Raw genomic sequence first — 12,901 nt, 5'->3', positions numbered from 1 at the left:
GCGGCCCATAACGCCATTTGGGGTTACCATTTTTAATCTAAGTATAAAAATGCGGTTTGGTCATAGTTTTATTTTTATATTTCATAAACGTTATAATTAAGTCTTATAGTCCATTATTTTCCAATTCTTAAAAAGAAAATCAAAACGTATTATTTTATATTATAACTGTATAAGAACAGATTACGATACTTGCCTGTTATTTTTAGCACAGCACTACAAAATATAAACCGCTGACATAACCTTGTAATAGCGCAGTATAGATTTAGAAAAATATTGTTTACCAAGTTATTTGACACTCAGTTTGGCACAAAATTATAACATTCATTGATTATTGATATAATAATGTTGTTTTAATGCTCCTCAATTGTTAAAACGGTAAACAACCAGCAAAAATATTTTTATCGTAACTGCAACGCCATTGCAAAGTTACGTCGTCAGTTCAATCGCGACGTGTCAGGAACGCATTCTCTGAATGGCCGAACTATAGATACTGTTTACAGGTAGCAGACTCTCTTAAAGTTCTATACACGTGCCTACTTGTGAACTCTAGATAATAGGCATTTTTCTTTCCCTTACCTTCTTACACAAAGTCTATGGTATTTCAAAAACGTGTAGACCATATTCAATGTATACCCCCTTCATTAAATCTACACTTAGTCGAAATCTTTATTAATGAATAGACAATAACTCAAAACTGAAGATTTTTTAATATAAAAGGGCTAATGTTATTACGTTCCTAAAGTGTGTAAGCTCAATTCGTAACTATGGTATCTTAAAAAAAATAAAAAATACTGATTTATTGCTCCGCTGCAGCTGATTTGGCTTTTCCGAACTTAGAAGTTGATCCCTATTTTCGACTACAATGTAACCATTCGGTACATTAGCAAAACCGAAGCTAGAACCTTGGTTTTATCACGTGGTTGTAGCGAAAAAGGTTCGAAATCGTGACTTCGACGCCCGCGCCCTGTAAACTCGCCAGTTTCTTGTATAATGATTATAATCTTCATATTAGAGAAGTGTTTATTGGCTGGATCGGCACAATTTGGCGCGAAGTTAGAATGCATGAAAAGATTGCTCATAAATTAAGTAGTTTTCAGAACAGCCCCAAACTTTTATTTATAACGGTTCTCTAATTAGGTAGCAGGAAACTATCACTATGGTTGGAACAAAAAAAAAAATTTTTAGTTGCGCTAGAGTTCGCTACTAATCACTGCATTACACTTTTATGACTTGTCCTTACTCCTATGTTATTTGAATTGTGATGGAGTACCTATAAACAATTTTATGAGCTGCATACGCTTGTGAGACATAAATAAATATGCTAAAATGAACTTGACAGTTCTTAGATCATGCACCTTCCATGTCCTTAAGGTGGCAATAAACAGTATGTTATGAACTCATCATTAATTTAAATACACACTTCACGGTCTCATTCTACATATAATTGTTGGTTTGGACAATAAACATGTATTCTGTTATGTTAATGGCAATTCGGCATGATCTTCGCGAAGGCTATAATAGTCGTTAAGTGAACTAAATAGGATGTGAAAAAGATATCAATAAAATAATTGCAACTCTAAATCTGAGATTTTTTTTTATAGTCTCTGGTCAAGCAAAGTGTACCAGATTAACTGATTTGACTTCAACTTTTTCTCTATTTATTTATTTAATACAATATGAATGACTCACAGTTATACCTCTATAAAATCTTAATAAAAAAAAAGTCATATACGACAGAGAGCCTATTAGAAGTCCTCGCTTATAACGACAGACTAGAAATAAAGTTGCGTTTTTTTTATAACTTAGGTATTGGTGTACGCTTATGTTGGCTAAAATTAATGATGATCCATGATAGATGTTAATTACTGAAAAAATCTATATGTGTAGTATATAAGAAAAGTCAAACTATTCCGGACATGGCAATGATTACTTAATAGTTACCTACTGCTATAGATACATAGTACTATGTAGGAAAATAAATTGACTAAGTATTTACTTTATAAACAATGGCTTTTTATTAGTATTCCACAGTCGTGAGCACGCCCTATTGTTGAACGGGTGTCGTTGCATTTTCGCCATGTAAAACAGAATATTTCCCACGTGGGGTTATTTTTTACATATGAACACAATGGGTGCATTTGGCAATTGTTCGGAATGAATGACTATGCTTTGAAGATGCTGATCGCATTCATTGCGAATACTTTGATAATGTGCGTTTTTTTATGGAGCAAGTTAAAACTAATTTTAACTTTAAGTAATGTCAATAATTTTATAATTCGAACAACAGACAATAGAGATTGTCTATAAAGTCTATATGAATTATGAAGGCATTTTTTAAGCTAGTTATACATATATCCTGATTTATAAATAAAAACCTTAAATATTATTTATGATATGTTGTTATTCTATGGCATGATGTTTATGACGTTAAGCCTATAAGCCTTATTTCCCTATTATAATTCGCTAAACTGGTTGCCGCAAAAATAAACATTTAATACATTATGTAGGTACCTACCTAAGGTACCTCTGCCCATCACTTCCTTCTTATTGTGATAGAAACAGATGTCTTATGATTTTTAGGCTGTATCAGTTGTCACAAATATAAATCTAGGTGTCTAGAAGAATGTCCACCAAATATGTACGTATAAGAAAATAAGAACTATCTTTAGGAACACGAATCGATATCTTTCCTTTCAAGATTGAGTGCCCAATGCTGGAAAACCTTCAAGTTGCATCCTTAATAGCAAGCCTATTAACACACAATCGAATCAAAATTCAACATGGTTGCATGTGATCTAAGGTTCGAAAAACAATTGCACACGTTCTTCTCTATACTATAGTTCGGCCATTCAGAGAATGCGTTCCTGACACGTCGCGATTGAACTGACTGAATTATAACATTCATTGATTATTGATATAATAATGTTGTTTTAATGCTCCTCAATTGTTAAAACGGTAAACAACCAGCAAAAATATTTTTATCGTAACTGCAACGCCATTGCAAAGTTACGTCGTCAGTTCAATCGCGACGTGTCAGGAACGCATTCTCTGAATGGCCGAACTATAATATAATAAAAAGGAAACATTTTTTTATTTGTTTTTACCCTGAAGACTCCGAACCGATTTGAATTTCGGAAAAAAATCTTTCACTGTTGGAAAGCTACCCTTTCCCCGAGTAACATAGGCTATATTTTATCCAGGGGAAGGGCAGTGAGTCCCACGGGACATGGGAGACACCACGGTAAAACAGCTAGGTAGTTGAAAATATTAATTCCTAAAGAAAGATACGAGTCATATAAAGTTTTGATATCGATTATGACGTCACTAATCGAGTGGCCTACGTTGTATTAAAAGCTTGCAACATTTGTACAATCATCGGTTGCGTTTCCAGTAATTTGTTAATGCATCTGTAGAGGGAAACGATTCGATTAATTGTTGCTACAGGTTTGAAGTACTTAGAAACGAATTTAAGTGAACATTTACTTTTAAAGTTTTTTGTCTTCAAGAATTAAGTACTGCATACTAGAGGATTCCGAGTTAAACCTTTGTCTTTAGTCCATGTACATTCATTAAAAAAAAAATACGTTGGGGCAGGTTGGCACTATGGTTTTTCCGAGTGAGTTTCCCCTCCTTCAACGCAAACGTAGTCAACTCTGCTATATAATTTGTATTGGTGCATCTATTTATTTATTTATTTATTGGCATTGAATATGTAGTTCACATAGCAAGCTTTCCTCACATTGTTTTCCTCTAAGAACAGTGACAATGAAATCGGTTGCATAAAATAGTCATCCGTAACTGATAACAAAACGCCCACCCGCATTTAAATATCGGAGTTCTAGAAACGACGCTTTTAAAGCAAAAAGTATCGATGTCAGTGGGACACTCAGTTCTTAGGATACCCCACATCTATGAAGGAGGTATGAGAAAATACCAATTTGTGTTACAAAGTCATATGCGATTGGTTAATATTCTGCAACCGCGCAGTGGAATCGTGGCGGGAAAATGAGCACTTCATATGATTGTTAATTGATATTAGTTTTTGCTGTTTCTCCGAACACGCACATTTGAGCACCGATACACACCAGACTAGCATTAGTATAATGTTCCGTTTGTTTTATTAAAAAAAAACTTTTAGCGGTGCTTTTGTTAGGGGAAATTTATTTGTTAGCCAATATTCAACACTCGTTCAAATTAAGCAATACATCTAAAAATATACCTTTCCCGATCGATTTAGGGATTTAAGAGCTACGGTGCCCAAAAAAAATACACATTTTAGTCATATTTATGAAGTTATAACACCCCTCTTCTTTTGTCGGGGGTTAAAAAAAACTAGGCTATAGAGCCTTATATTATACAAGCTTAACACATCCAGTAGAGCAAGTTTATAATACCTATGGACAACACCATAGACATTCTATTACCTATATCAGGGAGCTCGTTATTTCTAGCCAGTTATTAAGTATGTGTTGAATAAGAAATCCTCGCTATTTCACGTACATATCGTGTCAATTCATAAATAACTAAGTTGATGCAACTCTTGCATTGTGACACTCGTAGTTAACTTGTACTTAATTACTTGGCGGTTCTTACAATCATAGATTTCATTAAATCTTTCTTTGGTGTAGGCTCTTCTAAGTTAAAGTGAAATGAGCAAACAACCTTCGATCAAAGACGAACTCGTAATATTTTCGGGCATACTGCAGACTAAACAGTCGGCCGACAATTTGCCGACTGGTTGCAATTGAGATTTGACAACGCCAAAATCCTGTAGGTACGTTAACTTTTAGATACCATTAATTAATAAAATACCTTTATTACTAATTCTACCGATCTAATAAGTATCAAAGGCATGCACAGTTCCTTGTTGACACAACAACAATAATAATATAGAACACATTCCTAACAAAGAGCACGCGATACACATGTAAACCCTTTTATTATGTCACAATTTATTTCTCATCTAATCCATTAATTTTATAATGTCAAGACGTTTATGCATGTTAAAAATATGTACGTTTGTACTGAGAAGTCTCTCGTTAAAGCCGGAGATCCGTGTACGATGACTTTTATCGTGCAATTCACACGATAGTACATCAACGTTTGAAATATATATAGGATCCTTCTTCATTTATGATCTTAGAGCATACAACTGATGGAACGGCTATGAGCACTGAGGCTGAGAACAGGTTGTCATGGTATGGGCATGTTATGAAGATGGTTGACACACATCACATGCAACAAAGTGGGCGAAAGTATGAATGTAGATTGATGGAGGAAGAACTAAGGAAAGATGGACAGATTGCCTGAAAGATGACATGAATAAGAAAGGAGCTTGTGTCAGTATAACGAGTGACAGGAAGAAATGGAATCGAAAGACATATTCCGCCGACCACAAATAAAATTTTGTTTAGGGCAGGAAGAAGAACAACGTCTCTATGAACACAATCTGGTAGTCAGCAGAGGCAAGGCTCGGAAGTGGCGTCTCCGGCCGGTTAGATGATTTAAGTTTATCATTATTACAACACAACAAATATTTATCTAATGTGTTCAAATACCATATTTGTCAAAACATTCTAATTGGATTAGTTATTCGTTTAATTGCCGTTGTAAAGGGCTGTAGAGCGTGTGATTAATTAACTGTATGATTACAATGTAGGGCATAGTTATTTCGTTGCAAATCGTCTGTGTTCTACGGAATAAGCTTATAGACAGAATCATAAAGAGCAAAAGCTTTGATAACTTCTTTCCACCCCTTTCTCTCTTCTTAACCCCAATAAAAACCGATAAAAGACTTTAATAGTAATAAGATAGGACTCAACCTAACAACCCTGTCATAAAATAGGACTCGCAATTATTTCGAAGGAGTTTACAATCGTAAACCAACTCAGACCACAGTGATTACCGAACAGGATTTAACAGAACAAATGACTATGAATGTAATTGCTTTTGAATGTGTCATCGTTTCAATGGCCTGCCGTAATAATATAATGATAAGCCCGCGGCAAGGGCAGCAGATGTCTTCTCATCATCACGCCGAAATCAAATCCTGTTGACGTCAGCATTTTGCTCTGATTGTAGCAAAATACGCACGTTGTTCTCAATTAAATGACTAGCTATGGTAGATTAATGTTTTTTTTTCATGGTAAATTAATTAATAGAAAAACATCTTTAATGATGGTAATTGGTTATTGTCGTCACACATCAGGTATTGGGCTGAAGGTACTGTTTAATTTTTTTATGTAGATACAGTCGAGAAGAAAAAATATTATTGACTAGCTGGTGCCCGCGACTTCGTCTGCGCAGGTTTAGTATTTCGAACAATATGTTTACAAATTGTAGCCTATGTGTTATTCTGATGTATAAGCTATATTATTGTAAAGTTTCATTAAAATCCATTCAGTAGTTTTTGCGTGAAAGAGTAACAAACATCCATACATCCATACATACAAACTTTCGCGTTTATAATATTAGTAGGATGTATTTTTAAAACTATAGGTATGTTTCGTAAATTGATGAAAATATTCCAAACAGTATTTATAACTAACTAGCTTCCGCCAGCGGCTTCGCCCGCGTGGTGTGTTGATAAAAAGTAGCCTATGTGTTAATCCAGGGTATTACCTATCTACATACCAAATTTCAATCAAATCGGTCCAGCCGTTTTTGCGTGATTGAATAACAAACATACATCCATACATTCTCACAAACTTTCACATTTATAATATAAGTAGGATTAATATTCGGTATCAAGTAGGAAACTTTTCTGGAGATCCTTCGCCTGGGGCCCTTTCAAAATAAGGGCCAGTTTGAGCGGGTGGAACTACCCCCTACCCGCCAGTTGTCTATGACAGGGGCCACAGATGTTGAGATAGGATACATCCGTACCTCTGACAACCATAACACAAGTAAATAAGTTCGGTAGTATGGAGCGATCTTCTGTTAAATGAAAACGCTTGCTGTACTTATTGTTAAAGTCTACGGCAGAAATGACAAGTCAACATAAAAATCCTAGCTATTAGGTATAGGAACTCTTTTTTGTTGATTCATTATTTAAATTCCTGTCTGCTTGTGTGCCATGTGCCAATATTACTAAAATATTTGGATATAAAACCTCCTCTACAGTAGGTATCAACAACCTTTAAAAACCAATAACTATTATGTGTTCAACTGTATGTATTGATGTGATAATTGTGTGTTCATATTCATTGACATAGTGAGGGGATCTCCAAAAAACGTTAATAACACACGCGAGTAAAACCTCGTGTAATAGTTAGCGAACAATGAGGAATGTCACATGACCGCTGTTAGCGAGTTGCAGTTGATACCTTTAATGAGGGTTTTCGATACTTTTTCTGCCGCCAGGCGGCGCTTCGTATGCGTCAGGTCCAAACAGCTGTCAAATAGTATGGAATTGTAGGGTCCGAACTTATTGTTTATTGAAATTCTGTTATATTGGAAGTGTTATTGATTTTATTATGGACTACGGTCAGAATAAGGTTTCCGAACTAAAAATTGAGCTAAGAGAGAGGGTGCAAAAGTCACTGGTACTAAGGAAAAGCTTGTTGAAAAATTTGTTAACACAATATGATTTAGTTTTTTTTATTTACTCAACCTCAATAGTAAAACAATAATGCAGTGCTTTAATTATAAAATAAAAAAAAACACTAAAATCGTTCACTATTCATAGTAAAGATAAGCACTTTGACAGTTACCTGGACCTGACGACTCGGTGCTGCCACCTCGTGTACGCCATTTTAGAAAACCCTCATTATATTCGTACTTGTAAAATCTTGTAACAGCAGTACTTTATTCTCCTATTTTTTAACGAGATTTTATTGTGAGATAAAATTTATGTTAGTTTAATTTTTTCCTGTTTTTTTTAACCACTTACTGGTTGGCAATAAGTTACACATTTTATTTTATTTTGTAAAACCTGTGCATGCTCAGTATGCTAATTTTTGTTACACTATTGCTATAAGTGAAGACTTGTCATTGGCTCCCTGTTAACTAAACTTGTGTTATTCCTAGTTATTTTAGCTGTAAGTCTTCCATGTTACATAAATAAATAAGGTCGACCTATATGTAACTAGGTAATGGAATCTAATAAGGTACCTTTTAACCATCTTCCAAGGATCGTAACGTCATAAAAATTGGTATGCAGTTCTGATGACAATATAATAATATTATGGTACTGTTGAACTGATCTGACGATGAAGCCCATTTTTATGTGCTTTTATAAGGGCGTGTTTTTCTAAACTATATTTTTTGATTGTCTGATTTTTTATTGTCAAATGTCTACATAAAGCGTTAAAAACATCTCTAAGCGAAAATTTTCATGCATATATTGTTTATGAAACGGATTTTCCTTTAAATCACTATAAAGTCAATAAGACTTCAAATCGCAGCAAAATTGTAAGCTAAGTAAAATTGTTTTGAACTTTTTGGGACAAGGAAGGAAAACCGAGAATCCTATTTGCGTCGAGTATTTTCCATATTTGCTAGGTATTTGCCTTCAGCCTCAAATAACAGAGTACGTTCTGAGAAGAAAATCAAGGTTAAATTCTATACAACTGTTTGTTTAGTTTGTGGTATTATTTATAGTTATTGTTAGTTTTTAGTTAATATTTTCAAAAGATGATAAGGTAATCATTTCATATTTCCGTAGGTAAGTACGCATACCTTAATTTTCAGCGATTGAGGTTGATATACAATGAACCCATAAAAAGTGATACTGACTATTAATTCAAGCTGATTTTTTTAAATTTGGTCACACTTTTATGCACTAACAAGTAAAAACGCATTTTACATCCCTTCGCATAACCTGAAAAGTTAATTTCGTTTTTTCACTTTTACGTATCTTACTGAAAACATAATATTCTATTTATAGAAGCGACGCACTTGTTCTCAAAATAGTGACAAAAATGTAACTGAGCACGATGCACAAAGGTTGAACCGCCGTGAACTTACAATCTCTTCCGTAGGCAAAAGGTTGATTGTCCACATTTTTGGATGAGAACAACGAACTCTTTCGTGATTACGATTATCGAGATAGATATTTAAAAAATCGTAGAAAAATGGCACATGTGTGAATATTTTTCTGTTGTAGCAATTCAAACCTCAAATAACTCATAACATAATATCATCCTCCGAGCCTTTTTCCCAATCATGTTGGGGTCGGCTTCCAGTCTAACCGGATTCAGCTGAGTACCAGTGCTTTACAAGAAGCGACTGCCTATCTGACCTCCTCAACCCAGTTACCCGGGCAACCCGATACCCCTTGGTTAGACTGGTGTCAGACTTACTGGCTTCTGACTACCCGCAACGACTGCCAAGGATGTTCAATGACAGCCGGGACCTACAGTTTAACGTGCCATCCGAAACACAGTCAGTGGTGTCTAAGATATACTTAGAAAGTACATACAAACTTAGAAAAGTTGCATTGGTAGTTGCCTGACCTGGGATCGAACCCGCGCCCTCATACTTGAGAGGTTGGTCCTTTACCCACTAGGCCACCACGACTTTTTCGTCATAAAAAGTACACTCATAACATAATAAAGAGGAAATATTTTTTCGTTAGTTTTTACAGAACAGATTTAAAAGATTCTTCACTGTTAGAAAGCTACACTATTCTCGAGTAACATAGGCAATATTTTATCTGGCTACGAACACAATTTCCGCTGGGAGGCGGCTGAAACTGCTGGAAAATGGCTAGTAAGTACTACCAGTTTTTTCTACTCTTCAATTTGTCACTGATCTCTTCACACATTCGCGAGTTGTCGCTAGTAGATGCAGATACAATTTAAAAATAAAGTGAACTTTAGAACTTTGTACGTTTTGGTTTTCCCAAATACCGCATTAACAGCTATTGTTTACATTTTAAAATAAGTGTTAATTACGTACTTAATTATAGTGTTTTGTACTAGTCACCCAATAAAACTAATATTCCGTCTTCGAGTCGGCATTATCAATGCAGATCTGAGGTTCTATTATGACTTAAAAGCTGAGCTGTTGATATTTATTTGGATGGATTTATTTAAACATATGGGGAAGAACATAGGATATATGTATATATTGAGCTATTAGAAAATACTAGGTAGGTCTGTTTCCCCGAGGTGCGTATACTTATTATATTACTTATGTAATATGTTTATACTTCATGAAAATGTAGCGTTCTAGGTCAAGCATGGGTCAAGTTGAAAGACAAAGAAGTTTGATCTAGAACTCTGATAAACTATAACGTATTCGCTTTCAATTTGAATAAATTAATCATGATTCTAGTTTTATTATGGGTAGGTACAGTATGGTTAAAGATGCTACATTTAACATATCCTTTAGTTTTTATTTAAATTCCGTAGTAAATGTTCCATTCATACATTCATATGTGTCCGAAAGAAACTTCGCAGCTAAACATGGCTCCAGTGATGAAGACAACATTCCCATTGCTGCCCAGATTGAACTATTTGGGCGTAACCGATTTCTTATAACATAATCAGCGTTTTTATTTAATTAATTTAAATATGTTCGTTTAATAAGCTCGTTTATCACAGAAAGTAGAATGCATAAGTTGACATAATTCCAAAGACTATGTAAAACATACTTTATGGTTAGTTCCAACGACAAAGATTTTAAAAACGTTCATAACTTCATCGTCACATTACATAACATTATTTATGACATATAGCTTGAAACATTTACTCCCTCATCCTTTTGGAAAAATGGGTTTCAGTACCTTCAGAAAAAACCTTAGAATACACCACAATTTATAATGAATGACAAAAAGACATAAAGATGATCACAGTACAGTTATTAAATTAAAAACATCTCGTTAATGGTATTGCACTGCACATTCATTCAAACGTGGTTTTAAAAACAAATTGAGTCCAACCGGCCAGTGATATCTCAATTATAATGATAATTTAATTACAATAAAGACTTTAGCTCGCGTTTGATTGATGACTGAATTAAATATAGTTACGTTCACACTGGCAACACTGGCTGTGAATAATTAAAGGCTTTCGTTGCTAATACGTAACGTATGACAGCGGTAATTAAAATGTAATGGTTTTAAACTGAGACCTCGTTTGTGATGTTGATATTGTTTTAAATACATTAATTTTTCGTAATACCACGCTATTTTACGGAGTTTTGACGAGTCTTAAACCTATTTATTCTGTACCTAGGCGCATAAACCGGAAACCTGTATTAGATAAAGTTATTGCTACTATGAAAGAATATCACATTCATAAACTGGAAGGTATGTAAGTATTTATATGCCTGGAATTAGATCTAAGCAAAAGGTTTACAAAATAAAACAAATATTTCTAAAACGCTTGGATTCGTAAGTATTTATCTGATAACTACAGGGATGAATAGATACTTATTTCTTTAGCCCTAAAATGCTAAGATAATATTTGCAAAAGCTTACAAAATCGTAACGAGTGTATTTCAAAGGCGCAGCCCTACCTAACCCTTTGGAGAAAACTGTCGAGTAGTTATGTAAAGCTATATACTTGACAGCGTATTTACTCAGTTGTAAACTTGTAAGTTGACCGCGTTATCCCAACTTATGTAGGTCATCGTTACTGATTATCGAAATGTAAAATTGAGTCGTTGTTTTCAATATTCCGTCACCGGGACAGACAAACAAAATCTTGTGGTGCATCTGATTGTATGCGGCAAACTCAATAACCACTTCGCAAATCAACGGAGTTAGACCTAATAAAATAATTTTCAAGCTTTCACCCGCAATTCGTGAGACCTACTTCGCGAAGATAGAAAAAAGTAGCCTAGCCCTTCGCTGACGATAAAAGGCCTGTCCAACATTTTTGAAATCCGGCTAGAAGTTCACTTCAGCAGCCAGATAACGTGCCCTAGCCCTTCGCTGACGATACGTGGGTTACCTTTCACAGAAAGATTTTCAAATCGAATCAGTAGTTCCTGAGATCAGTGCCTTCAAAAAACTCTTCAGCTTAATTATATAACTACAGATACCTGTGTTAAGTATAGGCAGTTCTCTATTTTAATCTAAAGCATAATATATTCTGAGCGTGTTCTTAATTAGTGTGATTAACAGTGTCGCTGGCTTTTACGCGCGGTTTCCGCACGGAACAAACAATTGTGTGGTCTACACGTACCTTCTTAGTGTTGTCTTTGGTATTTCTGCTCGTAACCACACTTATTTAAGAGTACTATAGGCATATAACAAAGTGGTTTTCGGGGAAAAATATTTAATAGGTAGGTACACATGCCAAATAAATAGGCATATGTACCTACCTATTAAATATTTTTCCCCGAAAACCACTTTGTAAACAATAACATCTAACTTAGTAAGTATTTATTAATCTGTGCATCAAGGAACAGAAAAATATGTTTCGTTACTGTACCTCTGATCTGATGACTCAAAAGATTTAAGATCGAGAGGTGTGGAGGCATAATGGGGAGGCCTTTGCCCAGCTGTGGGACAATATAGGCTAAGAAAAAAAAACTGTACCTCTCTGTCATGAACAGGTTTATCAATTTTTTTTTTTGTTAAATGTTACTTATTTCTAGTTAAGTAATATTGTCAATAATATTATGGGATAATTATAGAAACTTGTATGAATGCAAAAAAATGTGAGATTTATAAAAAAGGCAAAAATAAAAACTGAAAAAGAAAAGTCACTTTATTTTTATTGCCACAGACTAGTTTCACTAGTTTCTAAAATGAACTTAGATTAATTTAGGTATATTATGTAACCTAGCCTACCTACGAGATGTTGCTTAATAGCGCATACAACAGTCTTGATCCTGCACTTATTAAGTTAATCGTTTTGTATTAATTATGAGAATATTTCCTTATCTGAATTTGTACTGAATACTTTGTAATAACGATAGATTTTTATCATAATATTTTGTAGTCCTA

This window comes from Helicoverpa zea, chromosome 3 (genome assembly GCF_022581195.2).
Source record: "Helicoverpa zea isolate HzStark_Cry1AcR chromosome 3, ilHelZeax1.1, whole genome shotgun sequence".
Classification (NCBI taxonomy): Eukaryota; Metazoa; Arthropoda; class Insecta; order Lepidoptera; family Noctuidae; genus Helicoverpa; species Helicoverpa zea.
Note: the sequence above shows the minus strand (reverse complement) of the source record.